The sequence below is a fragment of the Pollachius pollachius genome (genome assembly GCF_949987615.1).
Source record: "Pollachius pollachius genome assembly, chromosome: 20".
NCBI classification, from domain to species: Eukaryota; Metazoa; Chordata; class Actinopteri; order Gadiformes; family Gadidae; genus Pollachius; species Pollachius pollachius.
This window is the reverse complement of record NC_136953.1, coordinates 15,447,029-15,471,652: the sequence shown is the minus strand read 5'-3', so window position 1 is coordinate 15,471,652 and position 24,624 is coordinate 15,447,029. Positions and strand designations below refer to the sequence as shown.

General features: G+C 47.1%; 1 protein-coding gene across 1 annotated transcript in view; it reads left to right on the top strand.

The window, feature by feature from the left end:
- The window catches only part of kcnip4a (potassium voltage-gated channel interacting protein 4a), a gene marked incomplete at both ends in the record, with an annotated part of 96,984 nt that overhangs the window by 22,248 nt on the left and 50,112 nt on the right, over positions 1-24,624 (top strand). The window lies entirely within an intron of this gene.

Here is a 24,624-nt window from a genome sequence, read left to right as displayed (position 1 = left end):
GGTGAAAAAGGTGCCGGTTTAAGTGGCCAATAAGTGGCAGCAAAGGATTTATCCGTTTGTTATTTGTTCTTTATGAGAAAAGATTTGTGTTGTTATGATATTGGTTTAGTGTTAAGCCTGCCTGTTACACATATTTTGGCATCCTTTGTGGAATAGTTCGATAAAGTTTGTGGAAATTGTAATTTCATTGTGTGGATTTACCGGGCTTCTGTCTCGGAGATCTGAACCTTTCCTTGGTTAAACTTTTCCCCTCTCCCGATACCAAAGCTTTGATTTTGCTCTGAGCAGTTTAGCCAGCCCCTATTGATTCCCAGTAATTAGATTCCATCCGTCGATTAAATTTCCTTTTCGTCAGGGGAGATTAATATTGCCCTGCCCATGTTCTTTATCGTTTAATGATGAACGATCGCGGTGCCTTGTAGCCTACAAATTATTCTGCAGTATATGCCGATATATCCCATCCATAATCGCCCTAATAGCATTTGTGGTTGGCACAGTCATTGTTCAGAAGAGGGCCTAATGAAATGTTATTTTATTTTAGAAGTCATTGCGGATGAGGGCTGGACAACCTTAGTTTTGACTTTAAAGGCGTCTGTCCAAATAAAAGGAAATTGATTTGAAACGCAACAGTTATATTTTACTGCAATACACTTTTAATATGTTGCGTTAGACACAGTAAAAGTGACTTGACCAAATAGGGTTGGAAAGATGATAAGGTGTGACTTGACACGGAACGGACGGACAGAGGGACCCTCCGTCCATCCGTCTGTTCCGTGTCAAGTCACACCAGAGAGACAGAGAGAAAGACGGGCGCGGTGGCCCCTTAAGCTCCGCGTGACGTGGGAGTTAGTTTTTGGTTCCTTCCCGCTGGCGTCCTGACGGCCATTAGGCCAGGTCATGTTCCACCTGGCCCGGCCCGACGGCGCTGGCTCCGGCCGCATAATCCCTGAGCAAACACTGAATATTTGATACCCAGAAGGCAGCTTGGGTCGGCATCGGGTCGCTGGACGGGAGTCCCCGTCTCACTGCCACTCTGGGAGCTCGGAGGGTGATGCCTGACTTCTTGTCTGTCTTTCTGTCTGTCTGTCTCTGCCTGAAGTGGAGCTCTGCGGTGATGAAGTGAGTGTTCTCCCTGTTGGGCGGTGTTGGTGAATGTGAATCCACTCTCCATGAATCCATAAAATGGGAGAAGAAGGACTGGTTGTGCTTGCTTAGTACGGAGCCGTTGTGGTTATGATGAGATGTTTTATTGATATCAACTTTGGTTCAACTTCAGCAGTTCTTACACACAGGAAGTCGACACCAAATCAAGGAATCTATGTGTCCCCCCCCCCCCCACTGTTTTTAAGTTCAGCTTCGCTCAGCAGTGGCTCCTACACTGTCTCCTAAAATTACTCGTGCCGTCTCAGAAAAGAACACTCACTTTGTAATCGGGCATGGACATTAATAACGTTAAAGCCACATTGCGTAACCGTCCGTTTCCAGAGCGCCTTACCTGTGAGGCAGCCACTCTCATTACCAAGAGTTTTGTTTCAGTATCAAAACCGCAAGGCCACACGCCCCGCTCCCCAGTGTTGATCTTATTTCTCCAAAGGGTTCGACTGTACACTACACACTCTGCGTTTTAATTGCCCCCAGGCCGGTCGGACGTCAAAGTAAACTAGGCCAGCGTGACTGAAAGCCAGAACATCCACACCGCAATAGATATGAAATGTCTTTCAGGGGCGCGGTGGCGGGGGCAAGGTTAGTGGGACAATCAGACAGCCTCCATCCCAGGTGAGAGACTGTTTCTTCATGCTAGACGCGCCGCTGTCCTCAAAACCCGCCCTAACCTCCTTTCTGCTCCCCTTCAGGGAGACTGGGGGGGTGCATACGAACAGTCCTGGGTCTCTGCTGTTGGCACCGTGTTCATTTCGGGGAAGTAATGTATTCATTCAGAGGCCGTCCCACTTACATCGTGGTCGTCGGTTCTGGAGCGGCGCGACGCCCAGTGTCGGGCTAATCTGAATCAGATAGAGTTTATCGCCCTGGAAGTTTGCACACGCAAGGCTTTTATTTCCGGGATGGCTTTTTCTACGACATGGACGACTGCAACACAGCACTAACTGTAAATTCATAATAAATAAGGAAACGTAGGAATTAAAATATACAAAATACAGGATTTTAAAAGTGGATTTGTGCATGGGACAAAGTCGACAAAACATTTCTTAAAGCAAACAAATGTGCCTGAATGAACTATTTATATACACGGCTCTGCATTTGTCACACAAGCTTTTCCCTCCATCTAAAAACAAAACTCTTTCACAATGTGCTACACTCTTTCAGCATGCGTCCAATTCTAAACCTCAATGGTAGACCCCCCCCCCCCACCCCGGTTTAAACAGCCCTGCTCTAGCCAAATGTGTCACCCATAAACCAGACAAGATGGAGGGAGAGAGGAACCGGTTGCACCAGCACCATCAGAAATCCTCCCGTCCTCTCCTGGGGTTCGGGTTTAAGCTGGGCCGTGGCCGTGTTGTGCCGTCTGGACCATTCTGACGCCAGAAGGTTTTGGATTCACCGAGGCCGTTTGTTATTTCCCATGCGACCGGCCATCGGTCAGTCTCCCGTTTCTAATTCGGCGTGTTGGACGTCAGGCCTGAGCGTGGCACGGATTCCTGCCCTCCCCTCCCTCCCTTCCTCCCTCCCTCCCGCCCTGACTGACTCCCAATCTCACTTACGCACTCACTCCTTCCCTCTCCCTCCCTCCCTCCTGTCTCCCCATCTCCGTCCTTTCTTTCCTTCCCTCCTATCGCCCTCACTCACTGCCTCCCTCCCTCCATCCATCCCTCTCTTCCTCACTACCTTCTTCCATGTCTCCCTCCCTCCCTCCCTCCCTCCCTCCCTCCCTGGCTGACTAACTACCTATGTCCCGACGTACTCACTCCTTTCCACTCTCCCGGCCTCCCTCACTCCCTTCCTAACTCCCTCACTGCGTCCCTTCATCCCTCACGACCTCCCTCTGTTTCAACCTCCTTTCTGTTCTTTCTCTCTCTCCTCCCTCTCTACCTCCCTCCCTCCCAGCCTCCCTCTATTTCTCGCTCTCTCCCTCCCTCTCTCCCTCCCTCCCTGCCTTCCTATATCTCCCTCCAACTTTCCCTCCCTCTCTCCCTCTGTCCCTCCCTCCCTCTCTACCTCCTTCCCTCCCAGCCTCCCTCTCTTCCTCGCTCCCTCCCTCTCTACCTCTCGCCCTGCCTTCCAACCTCACTCCCGCTCTCCATCCCTCACTAGCCATCTCCCTGCCAGCAGTGTGTCCTGGCCTGGTAGATGTGTGGAGGAATACCTTTACCTGGGGGCAGCAACACACTGACTGAAACTTCCCCAGTGTGGTTTGTTTTCCGTGTACTTCCCTTCTGATGTGTTCCAGTCCGCGGACAGGAGGAGCCGTGGGTCATGCAAATGAGTGGAAGGAGAAAGTGGGAACTATTGCAGAAAAAATAATCCCTGCACCCACAACTTCAGTCTTTGTTTTAATTTTTTTTTTTATCCTGAGAAACTTCCTCTTTACTGGGAATGTTAAGATGAGTGTGAGTGTGTCTGGGCTTACACGTGAACTGTTCTCAGAGGGTGTTTCTCACGTCATGAACTTTTCACAGCTCACCAGAGTTAGTCAGAGTTGTAGTTCGAGGGGATAAAACACCTTTAATAAATGATGGAGCGATGCCTACAGTATTCTAGTTTTAACAATAATTGATTTGAGAGAAAGCTGTAGCTCCTAAGGCCCTCTGGAAGTGCGGGTGGTTGTTCTAAGCATACCATATAGGGTGGGTGCCATATAACGAACTCAATGGGTGCCATATGGAGCACAATAGTTGTCAAGAGAGATGTCTTGGGGGTTGGATATCTGTATGGGAAATGTAATGTCCTTTTAAAAAATATACAGTATATACATTTCTTTGGATACTGATGGAATGAAAAGAAAGTGAAGCATCTGTAAAGATCTCCTGGAGGTACCTCAACATTTCCATCAGGCCAAGTGCAGATGGTTCGGTCCAACAATGGACAGAATGCATAATTGATTAAGATGTCGGGCAAGTCCAGGGCTTCTCTGAGCTAAATCCTCTCCCCCGGCATCGGTTCAACGGGGAGTTGGCGGCAGGTCCTTCTGGGGATCAAAGGGAAGCCAATTGAATCCAGGTTTAATCCTTCCCTGCGTAGCGCTTTCCACTGCAGCAATCACCTTTGTTCACGATTTGATGTCCTCACCTCTCTTACTGAATAGACCGATTCGATTCGGAATGCCCCCCCCCGTCCTTTTCTCCACACAAAGAATCTTCGAACATTTTGGGAAAGAATTGAACTCTGAGCTGTGAGTGTAACGTTAGAGATAAGTTTGAGCAAAAGTGTTCAAACTTAAGTTCTGTACGTTGAAAGTCACAGACCGCAGGTTTAAATGCCAGAGTGTATTCTTAGTGCTCTTCCTTTCCTAAAGAGCTCCCCTCTTTCACTGCTCCACAATCACAGCAATTAGGTACAGACTTATTAATTAAATGTAAAATGAGTAATTACATAATGATGAGGTTGTCATTTCAATGTCACCCTAGGGTGTGAAAGGAGTGATTACAGCCCCCTATGTGCTGGGACTACAGTTAGGCAAGGTGTGTGTGTGTGTGTGTGTGTGTGTGTGTGTGTGTGTGTGTGTTTCTGTTCGTGTATGCCATTGATGTTCGTACTTCAAAAGCCTGATGGGGGAATTATTAATTTCCATTAGATGTTTAAAGAAAACACACACACACACATCGAATGGCATTTAGAATTGCAAAGGTTTTCTCTTTCTGCCTGCCGCTCATGGCCTTGAACAGCATCAATTTGTTTTAGATTCACAACCGCCAATCTTCTTAAACGCTCTACCGCCAATCTGCCTAGATTCTCAACCGCCAATCTGGTTAAATTCTCAACCGCCAATCTGGTTAAATTCTCCACCACCTATCTGTTCAAATTTTTAGCAGCCCATTGGCTTTTTCCACGGCTTGTGGCTATCCCCCCTGTACATCAAATCCACCACCCCCTGACCAGCCCAGGCCGTAATCAGTTTCCTTATTTGCGCTAATGTTGGTAAATGAGGCAGCCTTTTGTGAAGGCAGAACGATCTGGTTATTTTTAGAAAGTAACCGTTGGAGGGCAGGACCCAAGAAGCAGGCCTAAAACTCTGGGCAGTGATGTGAGAGAAGAGGCAGAACGCAGCACACTCACTCTACAAAGCTATAAGAACTCAAGAAATGTGAAACTCTGCGTTTAGTTGTTAATGGCCTCAGGGCAGGATTTGTGTTGCTAATCAATGGGGGTTATTCCCTCCAATAATTGCATCATTGGTTTTGTTTCATTTGAGTTTTCTCAGCTTTTGTCCTTCTGTTCTGTATCTATACTAACGCTCCCCTCGTAAATGCACAATTAAAAGTTCTCCCGCCATTGTTCTGTGTTTGTTAAATAGTTCACTTGGTGGTAACGATCGTTTTGGTGGGCTTAATCGCTTCTATCCGTCTGCGTTCTCCGTTCAGACTCTGACACACAAACACAGACCCGTCTCTCCAGCAACTCTTCCGCTGGTGTCTTGTGTTGTGTGTCCCCTCGGTGTGGACTGTGGGACTGTTGTCCCCTCCTGTGGGCTGATGTGCTGCGTCATGTCCGGTACGCTTGACCTCCTCGCCGTGTGATGTCTTATCTCGTATAGGCAGTGAACCAGCACAGGGATTGATGCCGTTGATGCGTGTGTGTGTGTGTGTGTGTGTATGTGTGTCTCTTTCTCTCTCTCTCTCTGTGATGGTGTGACTGTCTCTCTCTGTTTGAATGTGTCTCTCTCTCTGTGTAGTTTGTGTGTGATGTGCATGGACTTTCTGTGTGTGTGTGTGTGTGTGTGTGTGTGTGTGTGTGTGTGTGTGTGTGTGTGTGTGTCTCTCTCTCTCTGACTGTGTCGGTGTGTTTGTCTCTCTGACTGTGTGTGTGTGTGTGTGTGTGTGTGTGTGTGTACTTTGTGTGTGTGTGCGTGTTCTTGTCGTCTCTCGTCCATGGATTTCCCGTCTCTGCTGCAGTGGTTGATCCGCACCGTGTCTAATGTCTCTTCAAGCGATAGATTGCTGTGCGTTCTGTCACAGACAAGCCTTCCTACTTATGCTCCTCGTCTTAAAATGTATTTTGTTTACATTTTTAACGATTCAATCGTTAGGAGGCTTTTCATCCGAGGCTGGTTCATAGTGAGTTAGGCTCCATCCTCATAACATCATCATCATACGTTATTAAAGAGCCGACGCGGGTTCCTTCTCCTGATCCTTCTCCTGGATGCTAACTACTACCCTATCCTGCCCCTAACGATAATTGCAAAAAGCTAATTACGTAATAAAAGTCTTCTACTCCTCGACACACTGTAAGATGGAGATGAGGCCTCTTCGCTGCCTCTATGCCAGCCTAGGGGGGATCGATGGGGGATACATGGCTCAGAGGTGGGTGGGGGGGGGTGGACGTGGTGTCATTTCCCTTATCACGGTTGTACGCTGTGCACACCAGTTGTCCCAGGGCCCCCGGTGCAATCACAGTGATGCAACTCGCTGAAAAGGCAGCATACCGTGGCCAGCAGTGACATGACTTCCTATATAGAGGCGCTTCGTTTACACTGCGTCGGAGGTACGGTCGGTCGTTATGTTTGTTATTTTGTTCTTCGGGGACGCGTGGTAGGACGTGTAGGATATGCGTCACGGCTGCGGTGTCTCCGATTGAAAAGGCATCGCGTTTCGTGTTGAAGGTGGAATTTTGGACTTGCGACATCTCCGTGGATGCGAGCGATGGTTTGTGCCAATAGAGTGGGCCGGGGAACAATGTGCAAGAGAGCCACACTGAATGTCATCATCTCTGGCAGGGAATCGGTGTATCGGGGATCTCTTCGTAGCATAACACTGGCTGCAACAATTGCGGCATATATATATATAGAAGGAATTATTTCCTCTAATCTGAATTCTCTCTTTCTCTAATGTATTGTTTGTATGTCATGTTTACACACACACACACACACACACACACACACACACACACACACACACACACACTATCAAATAGGGAATACAGGAGCTGATATGCATGTACATCAAACCAATTTATAGAAGAAAGCCAATGAAAACAACTCGATGCATAGAGCATGCATCTTTTTATTCAAAAATATTGCTTTTTCGAATAAACTAAATCTAGAATCCCGGAGGCATCACTACTACGGTGCCTGTCGCTGGATTCCTTGACAGCGTTTAATTCTGCAGTTTTCTCTCTCCGACAGGTTCTGCGCGAGACAACATTTGTGCGTGCAGTCGCTAGAAGGCGGCTGCCACGCTCGGCTGCTCTGCCACCCGTGTGCAGTGTTAGTATGCAACAGCGGCACAGGGACTAATTATCACCTCCAGTGCGCTGCTTAACTTGTGCTCGCCCATGCTTCCACAGGTAGCGGGAGTCTGGGTTGATTTAGTAGTCTTTGCTTTGCTCGACTTCTCACCAAATAAGTAATTACGACACGCTCATTGCTGTAGCCGTAAGATATATATCAATCCAATATCCATCCGTATTTCTAATGTTCAGTCAGATGTGCATCGGTAGGTTTTTAGTTTTGTTGGGGGAAACTGCATGGGCAGCGTCTGCTGCAGAGTCGAGGCAGGACGCTGAATCTAGTTTATTATGTTCCGTTTGGAACTGTTCAACTGTGTCAATGCGGACTCGTCTTGGGCAATTTGAAGAGCGCAAGGTGTACGGAAGTATGTCAATGCCCTCATTACCTTCTGTAAGCTACCAGAACTGAAGAATCTGCAACACACTCAGCCACTTTAACTATGTTTACGTGCTACTTATTTCTCTAGCTTTGTCTCCGTCGGTTTAAAAAATTTGCTTCATGGACATGATGGATAAATTATGTTGAAATCCTGATACTGGCAGATTTTGGTATGAAAAGAGCAAAACGAAAGCAGAAGCTCCAGAGCGGGCTGCACTGCGGCCATACTTGATTAAAGGACACTTTGCCTGAGGGTGGATTTAAGGATCGGAGGGCGGGCGCCAAATCTACTGCAGAAACATTTCCCCCAGCGGCGCTAAAAGTGGCGCCATCGCTCACTCCCTGTGGCGGCGGCGTCACGGACACCCGCTGGAGAGAGAGCGGTGCGGCTCCTCCATCGCCCCCCCCCCCCCCCCCCCCCCCCCCCCGCTGTGAGCCTGCCGGCCACCATCCACCCGTCCTCCATCACCTCCCTGGTGCAGTGTCTGTCAACACCTGGGACGGTGTGAACAGGCAGGTGGGGGGCGGGGGGTGTTGAGCGATGATCTTAATCAGTATTCGGATCGGTGTCGCCAGCGTGTGCCGTTTACAGCGGATGAATGAACTGACAAATGTTGTGGAGGCCAGGCGAATACGTTACACTATCCCTCATCCACGCGCCGTTAGGGGTGTGTGTTTGTGTGTGTGTTACAAAATAACATTTCTCGAATCAAAAATAAGACCTCTCGTCCTTTTCACTGTTGTGTAACGATTTTGCGTGCTTTGTCATTAGTGCCTTTTCTTAAGTCACTTTGTCGTTCTAAAGTTTCTCTTATAATGTCCTTGACAAAATACAGACATTGAAACATTCACTTAAAACAAACTAAATATTTTCTATATCTCTATACCGCTCTTTCCTCCAGTTGTTGTGGCGTTTCTCCATGCGGTGACGTTGGTAAAGACGGTGGGTCATAGTCAGCGAGCATCATCTCATCCAAACCCCCCCGCACTGAGAGTCTGACTCAGCTGAACCACACGCCTGTTTTGGGAGGCAGGTGGGACAGGTTTTCATGGTTCCCCTTTTCTGTCGTCGTCTTCTTGTTTCCCCCCCATGGGAACGTTTTGACATGATGCAGCAGAATGCAAATGGCCCAAAGTGCCGTTTAGGAGATTGTGTGTGTGTGTGTGTGTGTGTGTGTGTGTGTGTGTGTGTGTGTGTGTGTGTGTGTGTGTGTGTGTGTGTGTGTGTGTGTGTGTGTGTGTGTGTGTGTGTGAATACAGGAAAGGAGTGGAAAGCGACCGGCTTCTGATACGACAGCACCCATGAATCATCCTTGTGGGTGTGTGTTTCTGTGTGCGTGTTTGTTGGTGTGTGTGTTGGTGTTGGCCGGGGATTAAGCACAGCTAGGTTTCTCCAGGTATTCTTCCGCGCTCCTGCACATTTCCCCTCCCCAAGTCACAGCATTTTCAATTTAAATGCAAAGCAACACGCAGTGTGAGTCTTTGTGTTTACCGTGTACAGCTCATCCCTTAGTCGGTGTGTAATGCTCCAGCCACAGAGACCCCATATCCTCTCTCTCTCGCCCTCTCTGTTTGGCCTGTACTCACCCTTGGATCCCATTGACCGCTGTATTGCCTCCCAGCAGCTGGTTGATCCATTTGATTTGTCCATAATGAGGATGGATGGTCTCTCGCTCTCTCTCTCTCGCTCTCTCTCTCGTGCCTCCCCCTGGCTGCCATCCGTCTCTCCTCTCACCCTCCTCTTCCTCCCCCTTTAACTGAACTGTATCGTTTCATCCTCACTGTTTTCTCCATTTCCCCCAAAGCTTCTTATTTGTTATGCTTCTTTGCCGCTGTTTAAAAAGGGAAAACTTTGATAGGAGCCGCAAGGAGCTAAAGTTGCTTAAGGACGAGAAAGTGATGATCCTCATGAATCCTGACTGATTTGAGGATTCAACATTCTGTGATGGATGTGGTTCGATGGCCGGGTGCTCACCATGGGCTTTAGAATCCAACGCCATCGCTTGTGTCCAGGGTTCAGTGTTTTGTCCCGGCCAAACCGAAAGCCAGACCCCCAGGTCCCTGCAGCGATGCTGGTGATGTCACCTGCTGGAAATGACATCACTTGGCACCCTTCGGTGCCACTTTCCAGAACGGAAAGGGTGTTCCACCAGGGATTGTGACATACCCTGCGGTGCCTGGAAACTCGTGAACTTGTTTGGCAGTGTTCCTCGTTTCCTGAGTTGTTCTGCCCCAGACCTATGGCTCATGTGAGCCATGTCGGTAACGGCTGTAGAAGCAGACAGTAGCCTATAGCCCTCGTACACCACCGGCTTCCTTTTTATGTTTGTTTTCCTTGAATGGAGACGAAGGGGGACGTGGGGAAATGAATCGATGCGCACCAGGCTGCCCCAGCCTCCTGGGCGGGGGGGAGTTGTGGCCTTACCCCGTCCAGCTCAGGCAGCATTACGGCCATTGGATCTGTCACTGAGCCGCGGTGCACCAGTAGATAGCCTCGCAGGGAAGCATCTAAGGCAGGGGTCTCAAACTCAACTTACCTTGGGGCCGCTGGAGGTAGGGTCTGGGTCAGGCTGGGCCGCATCAAGTATTCCACAGAAAAAAGGAGCACAACTGACCCAATCTAAGTTAATGATCGGGCTATAATTAGTTAACGTTGGCTATGTAATCGCTGACAACAGGGGACATTTCATAGTCGTTGGTGGGACATCTGGTCACCCTACGACAAGTGATAAAAAGGCATGCGGGCCGCACTAACACTAAATTTTGATGTCAAGTAGAGGGCCACAAAATAGCGAGTTTGAGACCCCTGATCTAAGGGGTCTGTCCTCTCTCTCACTCACTCACTCATTCACTCACTCACTCACTCACTCACTCACTCACTCACTCACTCACTCCTTCACTCACTCACTCCCAGGAATCACGGCTCTCGATCTATTTGTCAAAAAAGCTTAAAATCAATGAGCTTCAATATACGTATAGGTATAATTTAGGTTATTCACAAAGCAGAAGCAGAATTACCAGGGAACTGTACGATTCTTAACAAGTCAAGCTTACAACAGGGCAGAAATGTAATCCAAAGGAAAAGGTCCTTTTAAGAGAGGCGTGAGTACCAATGCACGTCAATAGAAACAAATCAATAACGGACAGAGTGCTGCGATGCTGGCGAGCTGTAACTGACCGTCCCTGGTGGGAGGCCCTGTGAGGAACACTCGGTGAGAGGTGTGATGTGTGAAGTCATCAGAGGATCAGAGTGCTCTGACTCGACGCAAGAAGCCAGGAAAACGAAAGTGCGTGGGGAGCCACTCGGGGCTTTAGACATGACAACAAGAAGGTTTCAATCGATATTCATTATTATAGCAAATGATCACCAGCGAGGCCGAGAGAGGTGTCAGCTCGTTGGTTTGCATCCGTGTTTTTTACCGCTTGTGGCTTAAGCCCCAGAGACACTTGGACGAGGTGTCGGCAGATTGAGTCGTTCACCACTGCAATGGAAGGAATGTAAGCACGAGTAATGGTCGTGGAACGTCTTCCAGCAAAGCTTTAAATGAAGCTATTGCCCTATAAAGTAGTACCTGGGTGTCTGGAGAACAAGGTTCTTATTTATAGCCAGAAGAGCGCCATCGTGTTTGTTATATTGCCCTTCAGAAGAGCTGCACCGATAATCCAATGGCTGCTTGAACGGTATTGAGCCGGAGGAGATCACGTGGCGTTCGTTATTGGTGCTTTCAGACGCACATTACCGTTATGAAGGCAGACTATTTGTATCACGATTATATGAGCTGCCAAAATGAATCCATTTGGCTAGAGGCCCACACACAGCCAGACTTATTGGGGGCCACTGATTGACCCCTGGGGCACCCCATTAGGATTCGCCGTGAAGAATATGTTGTTACCAATAGATACCTTTCCTCGTGGATGTGAGTTTGGTTTACGTTTTTTCTCTAGAACTGTGGCCGAGGTCTCAAAGGACACACCAGTGGCGGTGTGTGGCTGCACAGATGAAATTAATCGGGGTACGAATGATCTTCTGGTTGTGTATACGTATCTGGTAGGGATCTCGCCACAGAGATCAGGTTATCCAATAAGATTGAGCTATCCTAGATGTTCATGGCTTCAAAGGTGAATGCCGTATGCGGGGATGAAAGCATTTGATCGTAGGTGTATGGTATGGTGTATGGAAGGTTGATTGCATACAAACTAAAGTATGTCTCCTCGGAGAATACAAAACACGATTTCACCATCTCTTGCTCCCCGATTAGCGCACATCTCTCTCATGCACCAAAACTAATAACATCACGCAGTTATATCACGGCCATTATGTGAAACAACCCACCAATATAGACTTTGAAGGAGTCCCTTTGCAGCCGTGAGGTGTGTCAAACAAAGAGAAGCGCGAGATGCCCAGCGGGGACCGCAATTGGAGCAGCGCAGCACCCACACAAAGCACTCGAGGGACAATGTCGCCACAGACAAGCCCCCCCCCTGTGCCTCCCCAGCGGGGGGGCTGATATTGTCTGTCAGGCCGGAGACCTGCCGCAGTGTGGAGTTTCAATCTGGCGGCCTGTCTGGATTACTGTGCCATGTTTGATCCCGGCATTGTGCGTTTGTGTTACTGTGTGTACAGTAACTGGATACACAGTTGGTCTGCGGGCGTACCCGTGCCTCCCCTCGTACCAGCCCGGGTTTGCCAACAGATGTCTGTCCGTCCGTCGCTCTGTCTGTCTCGAATGCTATCTCGCTCTATCTCTCCCTTTGTCTCTGTCTGTCTATCGCTCTGTCTCTCACTCTCGCTTTCTTTCGCTCTCTCTCTGTCTTTCGCTCTATCTCTCTTTCTCTCGCTCTGTCTCTCGCTGTCTCTCTCTGTCGCTCGCTCTGTCTCTCTCTTTCTCTGTCTCTCCCTCTATCTCTCTCTTTCTCTCCTTCTCTCGCTCTGTCTCTCTCTCTCTTCCTCTGTCTTTCCCTCTATCTCTCGCTCTGTCTCTTGCTCTATCTCTCTCTTTCTCTCCTTCTCTCGCTCTGTCTCTGTCTCTGTGTTGAACTGGCTTTAGTGATCACTTGAATGGCTCATTAAAAAACAACAGACTTTGCTTACATACGGTATATACCTAGCTGTACAAATATAGACAAAGGTATGAACATATGATAATGAAAAAATACAGAAACGATCAAACTAACCTCAATCAACACAAAGTAGATTTATAGCCTGTATGATTATGTACAGATATGATCATGTCTTCTTCAGCTGCCCGAAGACTCTAGTTTAGCAACAAGCCATTTCCTTCATCTATTAGGCTCTAACACAAACCAAGTCTATGTTTGCGTTATACATTCTCAAATCCCTATTCCCTTTTTTAATACCAAACTAATATTGTTTTCCATAACTCAATCAGCTGTTTTTCTTCTGTTTTGTGTTATCGCTGGCACTGCGGTGCCGCTATGCTAAATGATAGCACCGTCACCCTCAGCTTTAATAAAGAGGCCCATTAAGCATGAGGCATGGCTCTCCTGCGCTAATGGCCAAACCCACAGCCAAGAGCAACCACAATAAACACGGCGCTCTAAAGATAGCCGGCGTAATGCGATGAGGTCCTCTGTAAACATGTTATGATTTATTCTTTAATGTGTTGGGTTGTCACGGCGGGGGCAAAGATAAAAAACGAGTTGTGCTCACGACGGGGTTTTATCCTCGAGTGAAGTAGCTGACTGCGTTGTCTCGCCGACACTCGATGAGAACTCTTTTTTTAGGGGTTTATTCTGTCATTTTGATGTGTCGTTAGATATGATGCGCTTTCAAACTGCCAAAATCGTCTTGTACACCCGTCGTGTTTTTTGGAGTAGAAAATTGTCTGAGCTTTTTCTGCTGACGTGATTTTATGAGTTAGCAGCACTCGCCTCTGGTAGAGCACCAAGAGAAATGAAGGAAATACTGTTGGCTTTTTCTTTTTCCCTTTGGAAATGGACCTTCTTTATTGCTACTGTAATATTGTGTTATTGGATGTATTCTTTTTTTGTAATGATTATGAATGGCCCGTCCAATTATTATATGACTAGATTAGTCACATAACCAATTTGCCATTTACATCAACGTTGAATTAAATTAGTACGGTCAATTAAATTAAACGGCTAAATATTTTGGGATGCGAACAAGAGAGTGCGTCATAAAACAATGACTCAAAGTGAGTGGGTGGGCTGGCATTTTTAATCAAGATATTCACGACATATGACCCCCCCTGACTCAACCCAATCAAACACACGCCAACCGAAATGGCAGTTGAACGCGCGGCGGCGTCGCTTCACTTCCCCCAACATCCCCCCCCCCCCCCCCCCGCCCTGTCAGGTCCCGGTTGGGGTCTGACCCCGGCGGCCCTCGGTGACTACAAGAAAAACGTCCGCTGAAGACGCCCTGGCCTTCTGGAAGACACACACTCCTCGCCAGGGGCGTCACTAGGTTTTAAGGACAGGGGGGGCTTAGCCCCCAGGCGATGCACAGAATGTGAGCGAACGTTTAATTTCACAAACAGCTAACAAAAACTGAGAAATAACAACCTAGGTCGCAGGGAAAACGTGGACTGGATTGCAGTGATGTGGGCGTGCTCTAGATGAACAAGTGGAATGGACTCGATAACGACGCACTGACTCTGACTCTCTACCGCTTCCATAAGGGAAACTAAGATTTATGATCACATTTAGGTTAATAATAACTGGTTATATGATTATTTATCTAAACTCAAATTCTCGCCACATTATATTGAATTTGTCAGCACTTTTTTGTAAAAAAAAAAAAAAAATTATAAATGAACATAAAATTATTTAGGGGGGCTTAAGAATATTTTAGGGGGGCTGAAGCCCCCCTAAAATAGGCCTAATGACGCCACTGCTCCTCGCCCTGTCTCTCCTCTGGGGAGGAGAGACAGGGCTCTGAACGCTTTGGAAGCTGAGGGGGGAGGTGGTGATGGTTCGGGGGAGGGAGGGGGGGAGAGACTGAGGCTGACTAATGAGAAAGCGAGAGGCCGGGCAGGTAGCATTGGATATGGACACCCGGGGACCTCTGCCCCTCTAACGAGTTCAACTGCTTAGCTCTCTAAACGCCTTTAGCTGATGGGGACCGCTGGACAAAGAAGGTCTGAAGTAAGGTGTTTAAATAAACGTGTTTTCGCCGTGGATGCGACTGCGGCGGAGATAGTGGTGGCCCTATCTGACGCCCATTGGGGTGCGTCGCTATATGGAGTCAGCTGACATGTGTGGGACCTCTCTGATTGGGTCCCACTTACCTTCCATCCACCCCTCCCCGGCGCTTAGCCATGCAGATGCACCAGTGGCTCGGTCGCCGTGGTGCTCGACATGATCGAGCACGACAATGAATGATTACCCGGGGAGCGAAGAACTGTGTGTGGGTGTGGGTGTGTGCGTGTTGCGTTTATTTTTTTCTGCACACGCCAGCAGAAAACCTCTGCTTGTTGTTAATGCGTCAACAGTTTCCATGAGAGAATGATGATGATTTCCAGACACATGGCCGTTCGTCTCCAACCTTGCAGGAGTTTCCATCTGAATACTGAACACTGAACATGATAGTGTCTCAGCTGGGGTGGCACCCAAACATACGGTGCTGTGTTCGATTCCCGCAGGGTCACAGCCCACCATGAGATGGTTGGTTCCCTACCTGTCCCTTAATCTTCTCACTATACTTCACTGGAAGCCACGTAGGATGGGAGCATCTGCTGAAGGTCTTGATGATGTGTGCGTGTGGGAGTGTGTGACCTCACACGGTACAGAGCTTCTTGTACATTGGAGTTTGTTCTGAAGACCAGATGGCCGACAGTGTCTTCCCTGTGTTAGGCGACCTTGAACCCTTGCTTTCAAACAGTGTTTTTGAAAGCTCCTGTTAAGCAATTCCCAGATTCCCCTAACAATACTGGACTATCTTCCCTTTGGATGGCTTGGGTTTATTGGACAGTTTGTTCTTGTTTTTCAACCGAGTGATTGGTTTGTTGCTATTGTTTGTTTTGAGGATTGACTGCTTTCTAGGGATTCTATTCAATTAAACTTTTAAACTGAAGTTTAAAGCTAGTTATTTTGCAAACATACGAGACTAACATAGAAACCGGCACAAAGAAACTCATTTTAATCCATAACGGCGATAGAATCGGCTTCAAAAAGAGAGTTCCCTTATTAGAATGGTCTACTGAACCTCATTTTCTTACGGTGTGATTATTGTAGGGTACATATACCCCCGTCTGAGCCCTCAGAAGTCCACCAGTAGGAAGCCTCCTCTCATACGTCTGTGATCGCCCACCACTTCCTCCACAACCCGTCCCACGTCTAATCCATGCACCTTGCCCTGCTTTGCAATCAAAACAGTTTTTATCTCCTCCCTTCAAGAAACCACTTCCTATCGTTTCCCATTCATTTTGATGAATGAGAATAATACAGTTACAATCGTTCCATTTATTACATTTTTATGGCAAACCGATATCTGATGCACGGAAATGTTTTTAAATGAGCTTACAGTTTCATGCTTGAGCCAACAGTGTACGTTGTGCAACGTGTGGTCTCATTATGGGATGTTAATGATTGATTAGAGGGTTGTGATGAAATAAAGGAGGGTATGATGAGAGTTGAGTGTGTGCCACACACACATGCACACACACAGTAGTTCTGTTTTTTTCTCCGTCCTAGGTGTATTTATCATGGGATCCACATGTACTGTGAGATGGGCTTGCTCAGTGTCTGATGGACGGACCTTGAAATGCGACGTATTGATTTTCCTGGGTGATACGGCCCCGGCGTGAACCAGGAGTCTCATTCATCCCCGGTCCGCCCTGGCCGGTGAAGTGTTGGAAGGCTGTCACCTTCCAGCTGTTCGTCAGCCCTGGGGGGCCGAAAACCACCGCAATATTGGCGGGAATTTCCATTCCATTCGTCAAATTCCGTTTTCGAGGAGCCTTCTCAAGGGAAGGTTAGCGTCACGAGCCGGTGACAGAAAAGAAAAAGAGTGAAAATATTCGCAACTAGATTCATATGGGAGGCGTTAGCAGGCCGAATCCAATTTTATTTTATGGATGAGATTTGTTTTGGTGCGGTGTGGGTGGACAGCACGAATCCTATTCAATCTGATCTTTTCAAATCCGATCTGGGTTTCGGGCCGGGGCTTTACGATGTGACTAAAAGATGGAAGCAAAAGGAGACTGAATGAATAATTATGGCCTGCAGGACTTACTTACAATACTTGATCTATTCTTACGATTCAAGGCAGCAGAGTTTAGTATACCGCTGTTTAAGACTGAAAGCTGCATCAACACCAACACCAATGCAGCTGGAGACTGGTTTTATAACTACGATGTGATTAATCCACCAAGATCAATGGTCCCCCTATGGTTTAAAAGCCGCACAGGCCATCTCATCACGCGTCGCATGTACCGGGTTCATGCCTACTCAGGGCTCTCGCTTCCCCCTCGTCGCCCTGGGGGTCAGTGCTGGAGCACGGTGGTGATGAAGAGGAGGATGATGATGATGATGATGATAATGGGTTTAGAATCACTGCCTCAGCGAAAAGCTTAAAAGGAGGCCGTCCGTCCTTCTGTCAGAGACCGATGACTCCGCAGCCTCCCTTATAAACGGAAGACCCTGGGGTCGTGGGCCGATCTGAGGGTAATCCCCTCTCTGTGGGGGGTCTCAGTGAGGGGGAGGTTGGTCTAATGCGGCATGCACCCAGGGTGTTATTTAAAGATTATTCATTCTGCGGAGAAGAGGATCATAGAGTGGCCTTGATTCCTGCCTGTGAATAAGGGATCTAATTATTTGTTAGTTATTAGTTTGTCTGTTCTTTGGACACTGCTCGGGTAAAAAAAAAACTTCAATTAAAATTGTACAACATTTTGTTGTCAAACACTGAAGTATGACTTGGCCTAAACTGCCGTTGTACCTGTACACACGTAATTTCTCATGGTTTCCCCATTAATATTGTGCATAATTTGGTAGTCACAGGTTGTTAATTAGTGAGGGATTACTGGGGTGATTCGTCATTACTAATGAATATCCAGTACACCACTCCAACCCGGATCTAAGAATGGCTGACAGAGATTATACGTTTCATGTGCATAAACAATTTACGGGTAAGGGGGCTGCAAATATAAAATATAAGAAAGTTGATTATAACATCATACTAATAATAGACTGTACTCAGTTGTTTTTGTGCAAACAAACACGTGTGTGTGTTTGTGTGTGTGTCTGTGTGTGTTAGTGTGTGTGTCACCCTATTCACAGTCTTCTCTTGTGTTACTGTGTGCAGGGTATGGAACTAATTTGATAGAATGTGTAAACAGCAGGACACACACAGACACACACAGACACACACACACACACACACACACACAGAGAGAGTGTAAACCTCTCTGACAAGTAGAAGGGTCCGAGCCAGCACATCTACAAGTGGAACGCAGAAATGCCAAAACAAATATCCCCCAGTATCCCGGGAGCCGTCCAAACCCCGGGGGAACCCGTGTCCATCGGTTGGACCTCTTTACATAACGCGCCCAATAAATAATCAATAAGACCATGACCAAACCATGTGTTTGTTTGTTTTAGGACATTAATATTAACGACGGCTCCTGGCTCCAACATGGCACCCGTCATTCCCTCAGAGGGGGGGTCCAGCGGGAAGGGTCTTCATCATAGTCAACTGTCAGTTCATTTTGCAGCCCGGGTGTACATTGTCCGAAGGTGAATGGCGCCGGTCGTCAACGTGGCCTCATGGTTCTTTGATGAAGCTGGAACCCAAGCTGGTTCTGTTCCATAGGGCGCTGGCGAAGGAGCGGCCGCCAGCAGAGCTGGTGGTTAAGCTATGGAGCGCGGGGATTAGGTTCGGTCCACTGGTTTTGTCTTACTGATGGGGGGATCACTAACAGACATTTCTGACCTCAGTGACATGAAAAGAGTGGCCTGGACTTGACTTAAAAAACAAAAAAAGATTTGCATTGGATAGAAGTAAGATCAGTCAAGTTAATTTGTTTCTTTATTTCGTGAAGTAGAACAAAGTGCCCTTGATTTGTATTTTTGTTATGAATTGTAATGAGTTCAGTTGGCCTACTTCAGTACAAAGGAACTGAAGTAGACTCCAGCCATGTTTAGCTACGGGCAACAATTATATTATAATTCCTTTGGTGAGGAGCGTGTGTGGTGAAAAGCACGTTTTCAATAGCTCTTCATCTCCCTACTTGTGCTGAGCATATCTCAGAACAGTACTCTGTCATGTCGAGGGTCCTTCACTACTGCTGCTACAGAACATCTGTAGCCTTGCTGTGCTTTGTTACACAACGCACAGTTTGAGTGGCACGGCGCTGGACCAGTCAGGGTGGAACACCGCAAGGAGGGTGGGTCAAGCAGTCCGTACGTACAAAATATATAACAGTGAAATGTTTTTGTAGGTTTATAAATAACTTTTCCCTTTTCTCTTTCTCTCCGCTGATCTGTGGCACAAAGATAGTTTCCTTAAGTGCCGACCTCTTAGTGTGGTAATTTAGGGCGATTGATGAAGCGACTGAACGCTGAAGCAACCTGTTCTTCAGTGAGGGGATTAGGCTTAGCGTTTGGTTACATGCGCTAGGTTTCCTTGAGAAGACCACTTTCCACATTTAGCCAATGAGGAGATGAAAGGAAATCCATCCTTGTGCTCTCTCTCGAAAGGTAATGAGGTGTGAGCAGGCTCAATGTTACATTTTTGTCGTGACGAAAAAGCATGTTGTCCTACAAGCATGTTTTGTGGCGAGTATAGAATCTAACGAGATCTTGCGTGTTTAGAATTTCAGTTGGTCGAGCTAATGCTAACTCCCTGTTGTCAGTGAGTGGGCGCTCAAGCCAGTTTCGATGACCAAGTGTGGACAAATGGACTTGATTGTAGGGCGGCAAACGAAGACCCGGCTAAACAAAGACGGGGTCCACCATCGTGTTGGAACGAGCTCCCTGTCGTGGTCAGGACTACAGAGTCTCTCACCGGCTTCAGCGGGAGACTCAAGACTCTGTTGTTCAGAGGTCACCTTTCCTGGGGAGAGTTAATGCCTCAATAAAGAATATTATACATTCAGAATAATGACAGTGCCCTTTGTCCTCATGTACACAGACTCGAGCGAACATGGTCCATTTTAAAATAATTGTTGAATTTGCAACCCAACACGGCAAGCTGATTATCCTTAGTAGACTTAATTGAATAAATGTTCAAATGCTCACGCTCTAAATAATTTCCAACGCGGGCAGACTAAGCCAAATCCTTCCCCTATCTCAATAGAGAATAATTAGGGTAATTGTAGTGTGTTGAATAAAAGTGTTTAGTGTTTAATGTTTGGGATATTAAATGGAGAGGAAATATTATTTTCGGGACGCTTGAGACTAAATTGAAGGGGTATTAAATTATGCTGCCAGTAAATATTTTGATTACTTTTTTAAGCAATATCTATAATCCCAAATAACTGCAGCAGTTATATAACTGCACTTTTCTCAAAGAATTATAATGGTTTCAGACAAATTCTAAATCACTTGTGTTGATATTTTATCATAAATACTGTCCCAGGTGTCGCTCCAGTTGTAATATTTACTTACTTATTTACTGTCAATGTACTGCTCTGTATGAATGTAGGTAACGGGTAACGACATTGCTTAGGAAATCTAAAACAAACGCACCTTTAATTTCCCTCAAGGCTTTCTTGTTTTTGTTTTTTTATTGTTTTGTCTGTTGCGCGCTAATTGTGTGCCTCTAGTTTCTGTTCAGCTTTGTTTTGGAGGTCTTTTATGGTCGGTTGTACCACAGCAGTGATAAATTAGCTGTTCCTTCCTATACCTGTCCATATTTTCTGCCAATGAAGCTGCATACACAACAGATATCCAAAGACATTGTGTAGGGTATTTAGGGGCAGGTACAATGCATGGGTGAGTAGGGAAAACTGCAAAATGCTGGTTACGCAATATTCCAGAATAAATTGTGAGTAGGCAGATGTGTAGGACGCAAATGGGTACAGACAGCAGGAAGGACAGAACTCTTTAGATAAAGGTTTACATAGCCAAGAAAGAGAGTTACTCTGGGATTGGATAAAGTGCTGCAGCCTCATCTTAACTGCAGACTGGCTCACAACGGGAGGATTCCACAACGACAACGAAACACTTTCAGATTGATTTCAGATTGATTAGGGGGCAAAGAAGATACACCTGATCAAGCATCTAACATCTAAATGTGGAGCTTCTCAGGCGTGTGTGTGGAAAATTCTAGAATAGTTTCACCTTTATGTTGGTCCCCTGGTACACAGACTAGACCGTTGGTTTTGACAGAAAAGGGCAAAGACAATTTGCGCTGCAATCTGATGTGCGACCAAGCCAGCGACCGAAGCCTGGTCCCGTCTCCGGGCCGGGGGGAGAACGCCTTTCTCTCTCGCCGCGCTGGAAGCCAATCGGGAGCAGAGGCCCTCAGCCAGGCGACGGAGGGCCCAAAGGTTTCTTTGTGCACAATGGCCTCCGAGGCGGAGGTCTTGTCTACACAAGATTATCAGCTCCCCTTCCCCGACGGCCCGTCCCTCCAACGACCTGTATCCAACCGCATCGGCTGAGCCGGCCAGCTCTCCCTGGGCCCCTGTCTGACACGGTGTCTCCGGAGATGCTGACACCGATTAGGGCGGAGTGGGGGCGGGGGGGGGGTAGTGTAGCGCTGTGTTAGTGTAGCGCTGACAGACACGGGGCAGACAGGTGCCCAGGCTGACACCGCCGTGGGAGACGGGGATCTGGACGCTGGTCTGCCCAGGGGAGGGGGAGGCGCATGGCCGAGGACTGTGAAGAAGATGGACTCTGACTCTGCATTATCGTAGCTGTTATTCCGTACGTCGGTGCCGGATGTGAACGTTAACATGGCGACTCGCCGGGTCGGGGTGCTATAGCACCCTGGGGTGCTATGGGTGTAATGTGGTGATGTTGATGATGTTTTAGGGAGGAGGGGTGCAGAGGAAAGATGTGTTTCTAAACATAGCGGTGAGGCAGACACACACGTTGAGTTGAGGTGTTGACGGTGTGTGTGTGTGTGTGTGTGAAGGCATGGACTCCACTCTCGTCCCCTAGCTTTGAGTGCAGATCCCATCGTTCATGTTCAAACTATTGGGGGTTTAACTGGGGGACACCTGTCAACAGGTGTGCACTTATATTGGTAAAGTGCTCTGCCGTGTCTTGACAAGGCGTCACACCGGACTGGTGTTGTCCGGGACATGCGCAACCCGCGGTGCCAAACGTGGGCCGACTCAGACGCACACCTTCTGGGAAGTGTGTCCTCATCCGTGTGATGTGAGAGGACGTGTTTTCGGATTCACGCCGGTGCCATGTCTCTGTGCAGGAGCCGGGGATGAGTTTTGCACAATGTGTGTGCGGGTCGAGCCAGACCCAGATCCATACATCTACACTCGAGTTTGCTTCATAACCTGATTCCACTGAAACTTCCTGCTTTACCTGTGGGTGTGTGTGTGTGTGTGTGTGTGTGTGTGTGTGTGTGTGTGTGTGTTATCAGAGGTGTTCAGGCTGATGTACTGATGTATGAGTCTGTAGCTACATGTGCTCGCTGCTTTCATCCCAGTTTCCAGCCATTTTCCCGGGGAAAAATAGGCCATTGCAGGACTGTCAGTTACACTCCTGTTGCAGTCGCATGGCTTACCGTGTGGGTGGATGGCTGGGTGTGTGGTTTGGTGTGTGGGTGTGGGTGTGGATGTGTTGTTGTGGATGGGTGGGTGTGTGTGCTCTGAGTCACTGAACCTGTGTACATTTTGCCACAGTATTAAAGGACTGTAATGCAGCTTCTATGTCATTTATAGTTTACAACACCCTAATCAAGTCATTCAAATAAATGTATATCATTTATTGCTGAGGTTGTTGTTTTTACGGGAGACTCTGTATTAATACAGTATTCAACAGATGGCTGCAATATGACAGGGCATTAACCTGCATCAAGGAAAGTACAGTACATGCGACATGGGGGAAGATATGTTAAAGATCCAAGGGCTCCCTCTGCTGTCCAAAATATGTCAGTGCAGTTTTCTTTTTACTTCCTTGCCCATATATTATAGCCTAGGCCTCTTGTGGCGTATTCATAGGAATTTGACTGGACCAACTGATGGCATACCAGTACGTTCTTCTGTCGGTTGATCATTTGTTTTAGTGCTTAGTGACACTGCCTCCCCTATATAGTCTAGTGTGCTGTTGTAGTTGTGGAGGAACCAATGCATGAAAGACCTTCTAGATTATTGGTTCTCAAAGTGCGGCCAGCGGGCCAATGGCGGCCCGCAAAAAACATATTCCTGAGTAAACCCTAAGTAAAGAAAAATAATAATAATAATCTTTATTTCATTTTTATTATATCAATATTAATTTAAACAAAAATAAATAAATATAAAGACAAAGGTAGACTCTCTCTAGCTTTCAATTAAATCCTGTTACATTTTTTTAGTTTTAATCCGACTGTACTTTACTTTGAAAGGATGAACCTCAGTTTCGTGATTTAGACCTCACTTGACCTCACTCCCAGAGGTCCACGGTGCAATGTTTTCTTTCACCACTGGGATGCTGACGACGTTTCCCCGCCATTTCTTTTTTCCTTTGGCGGCCCTCAGTCAAATTTTGGGTTCCTAAATTGGCCCTCAGCTGTCAAAACTTTGAGAACCCCTGTTCTAGATGATTTCACTCTTAACATGTGTCAAAACCCTCTGAAACCCAATAGCTGAGTACATCTTATAAGGTATCCCTTAACAAAGTAACAAGCCTGCATTACCACTGAGGCTATTTAAAAGTCTATCATTATTAATTTTGTAGTGGGAAAGAGGCAGAATCCAAATTACTAAATTTAATCAGTGTCTCATGGTAATTTTGGCCAAACCAAAATATGTGTTATTGGAAAGGTCTCAAAGATTTCTTGCGCTGTAGATCATGAAGTTATAATAGGTTCACTTTATCTTAATTTCCAATTATGTTTTTTTATGGAGCAGTAGATGACTTTATAAAATTTCAAGCTCCAAAGTGTTATAATTAAAATGCACAACTCGCCTTTAATAAATATGCCTCTTTATCCAATTTCTTAGCACTTCAATATGTAGGCCTATCCCCCACAAAACCCTCCTTGAAGTGACTCAAACAAAGTAGTCTAGGCGGTACACCTAAGAGTAAATCAATAAATCTAAGAGTAAATCAGTAAATCAAAAATCAATAATATTGCGCGACCATCCGTAACAAACATCACTGTGTACTCGAGCCTAGAGAGACTACCTGTGACGTGACAGAAACTAACACACTAACCCAGCTGACATCGCTCTCGGCAGTTATTCATCAACCGATACACCTCTCATTGGGGCAGTGGCGGCCATTAGGCCTATCGATCCAATGTCTGCTCTCTTTCTGGTGTGTAAAAGAGACGGACGGGCGATTTTCTGAGCGGTACTTCAGCCCTGAAGTGATTTAATATCAACCAGCCGAGATCACTCCGGGAACCAAAGGCTGTTGAGTCAACGCTGTTCTTCCTCAAGCTGCGGAACTGTAACGGTGTGTCGGCGGAATGGCTTGTGCCGCGCTGCTGTGTTCTGCTGCCACCTAGTGGAGGTTATTAGGAAGGGGGTAGGGACATAGTGGGGAGGTAGGGTCAAAGAATGGGAGGTAGGGAAACCGAGGGGGAGAAGACATACGGGGGGAGGCAGGGGGGGGACATAGAGGGGTGAGGTAGGAAAATAGGGGGGAGGAATGGATCAGGGTAGGAGGAAGGGATATAGTGAGGTTCATATGGACATGGGGAGATATGAAGGTAGTGACATAGGGAGGTATATAAAGAGATGGGAGGTTTA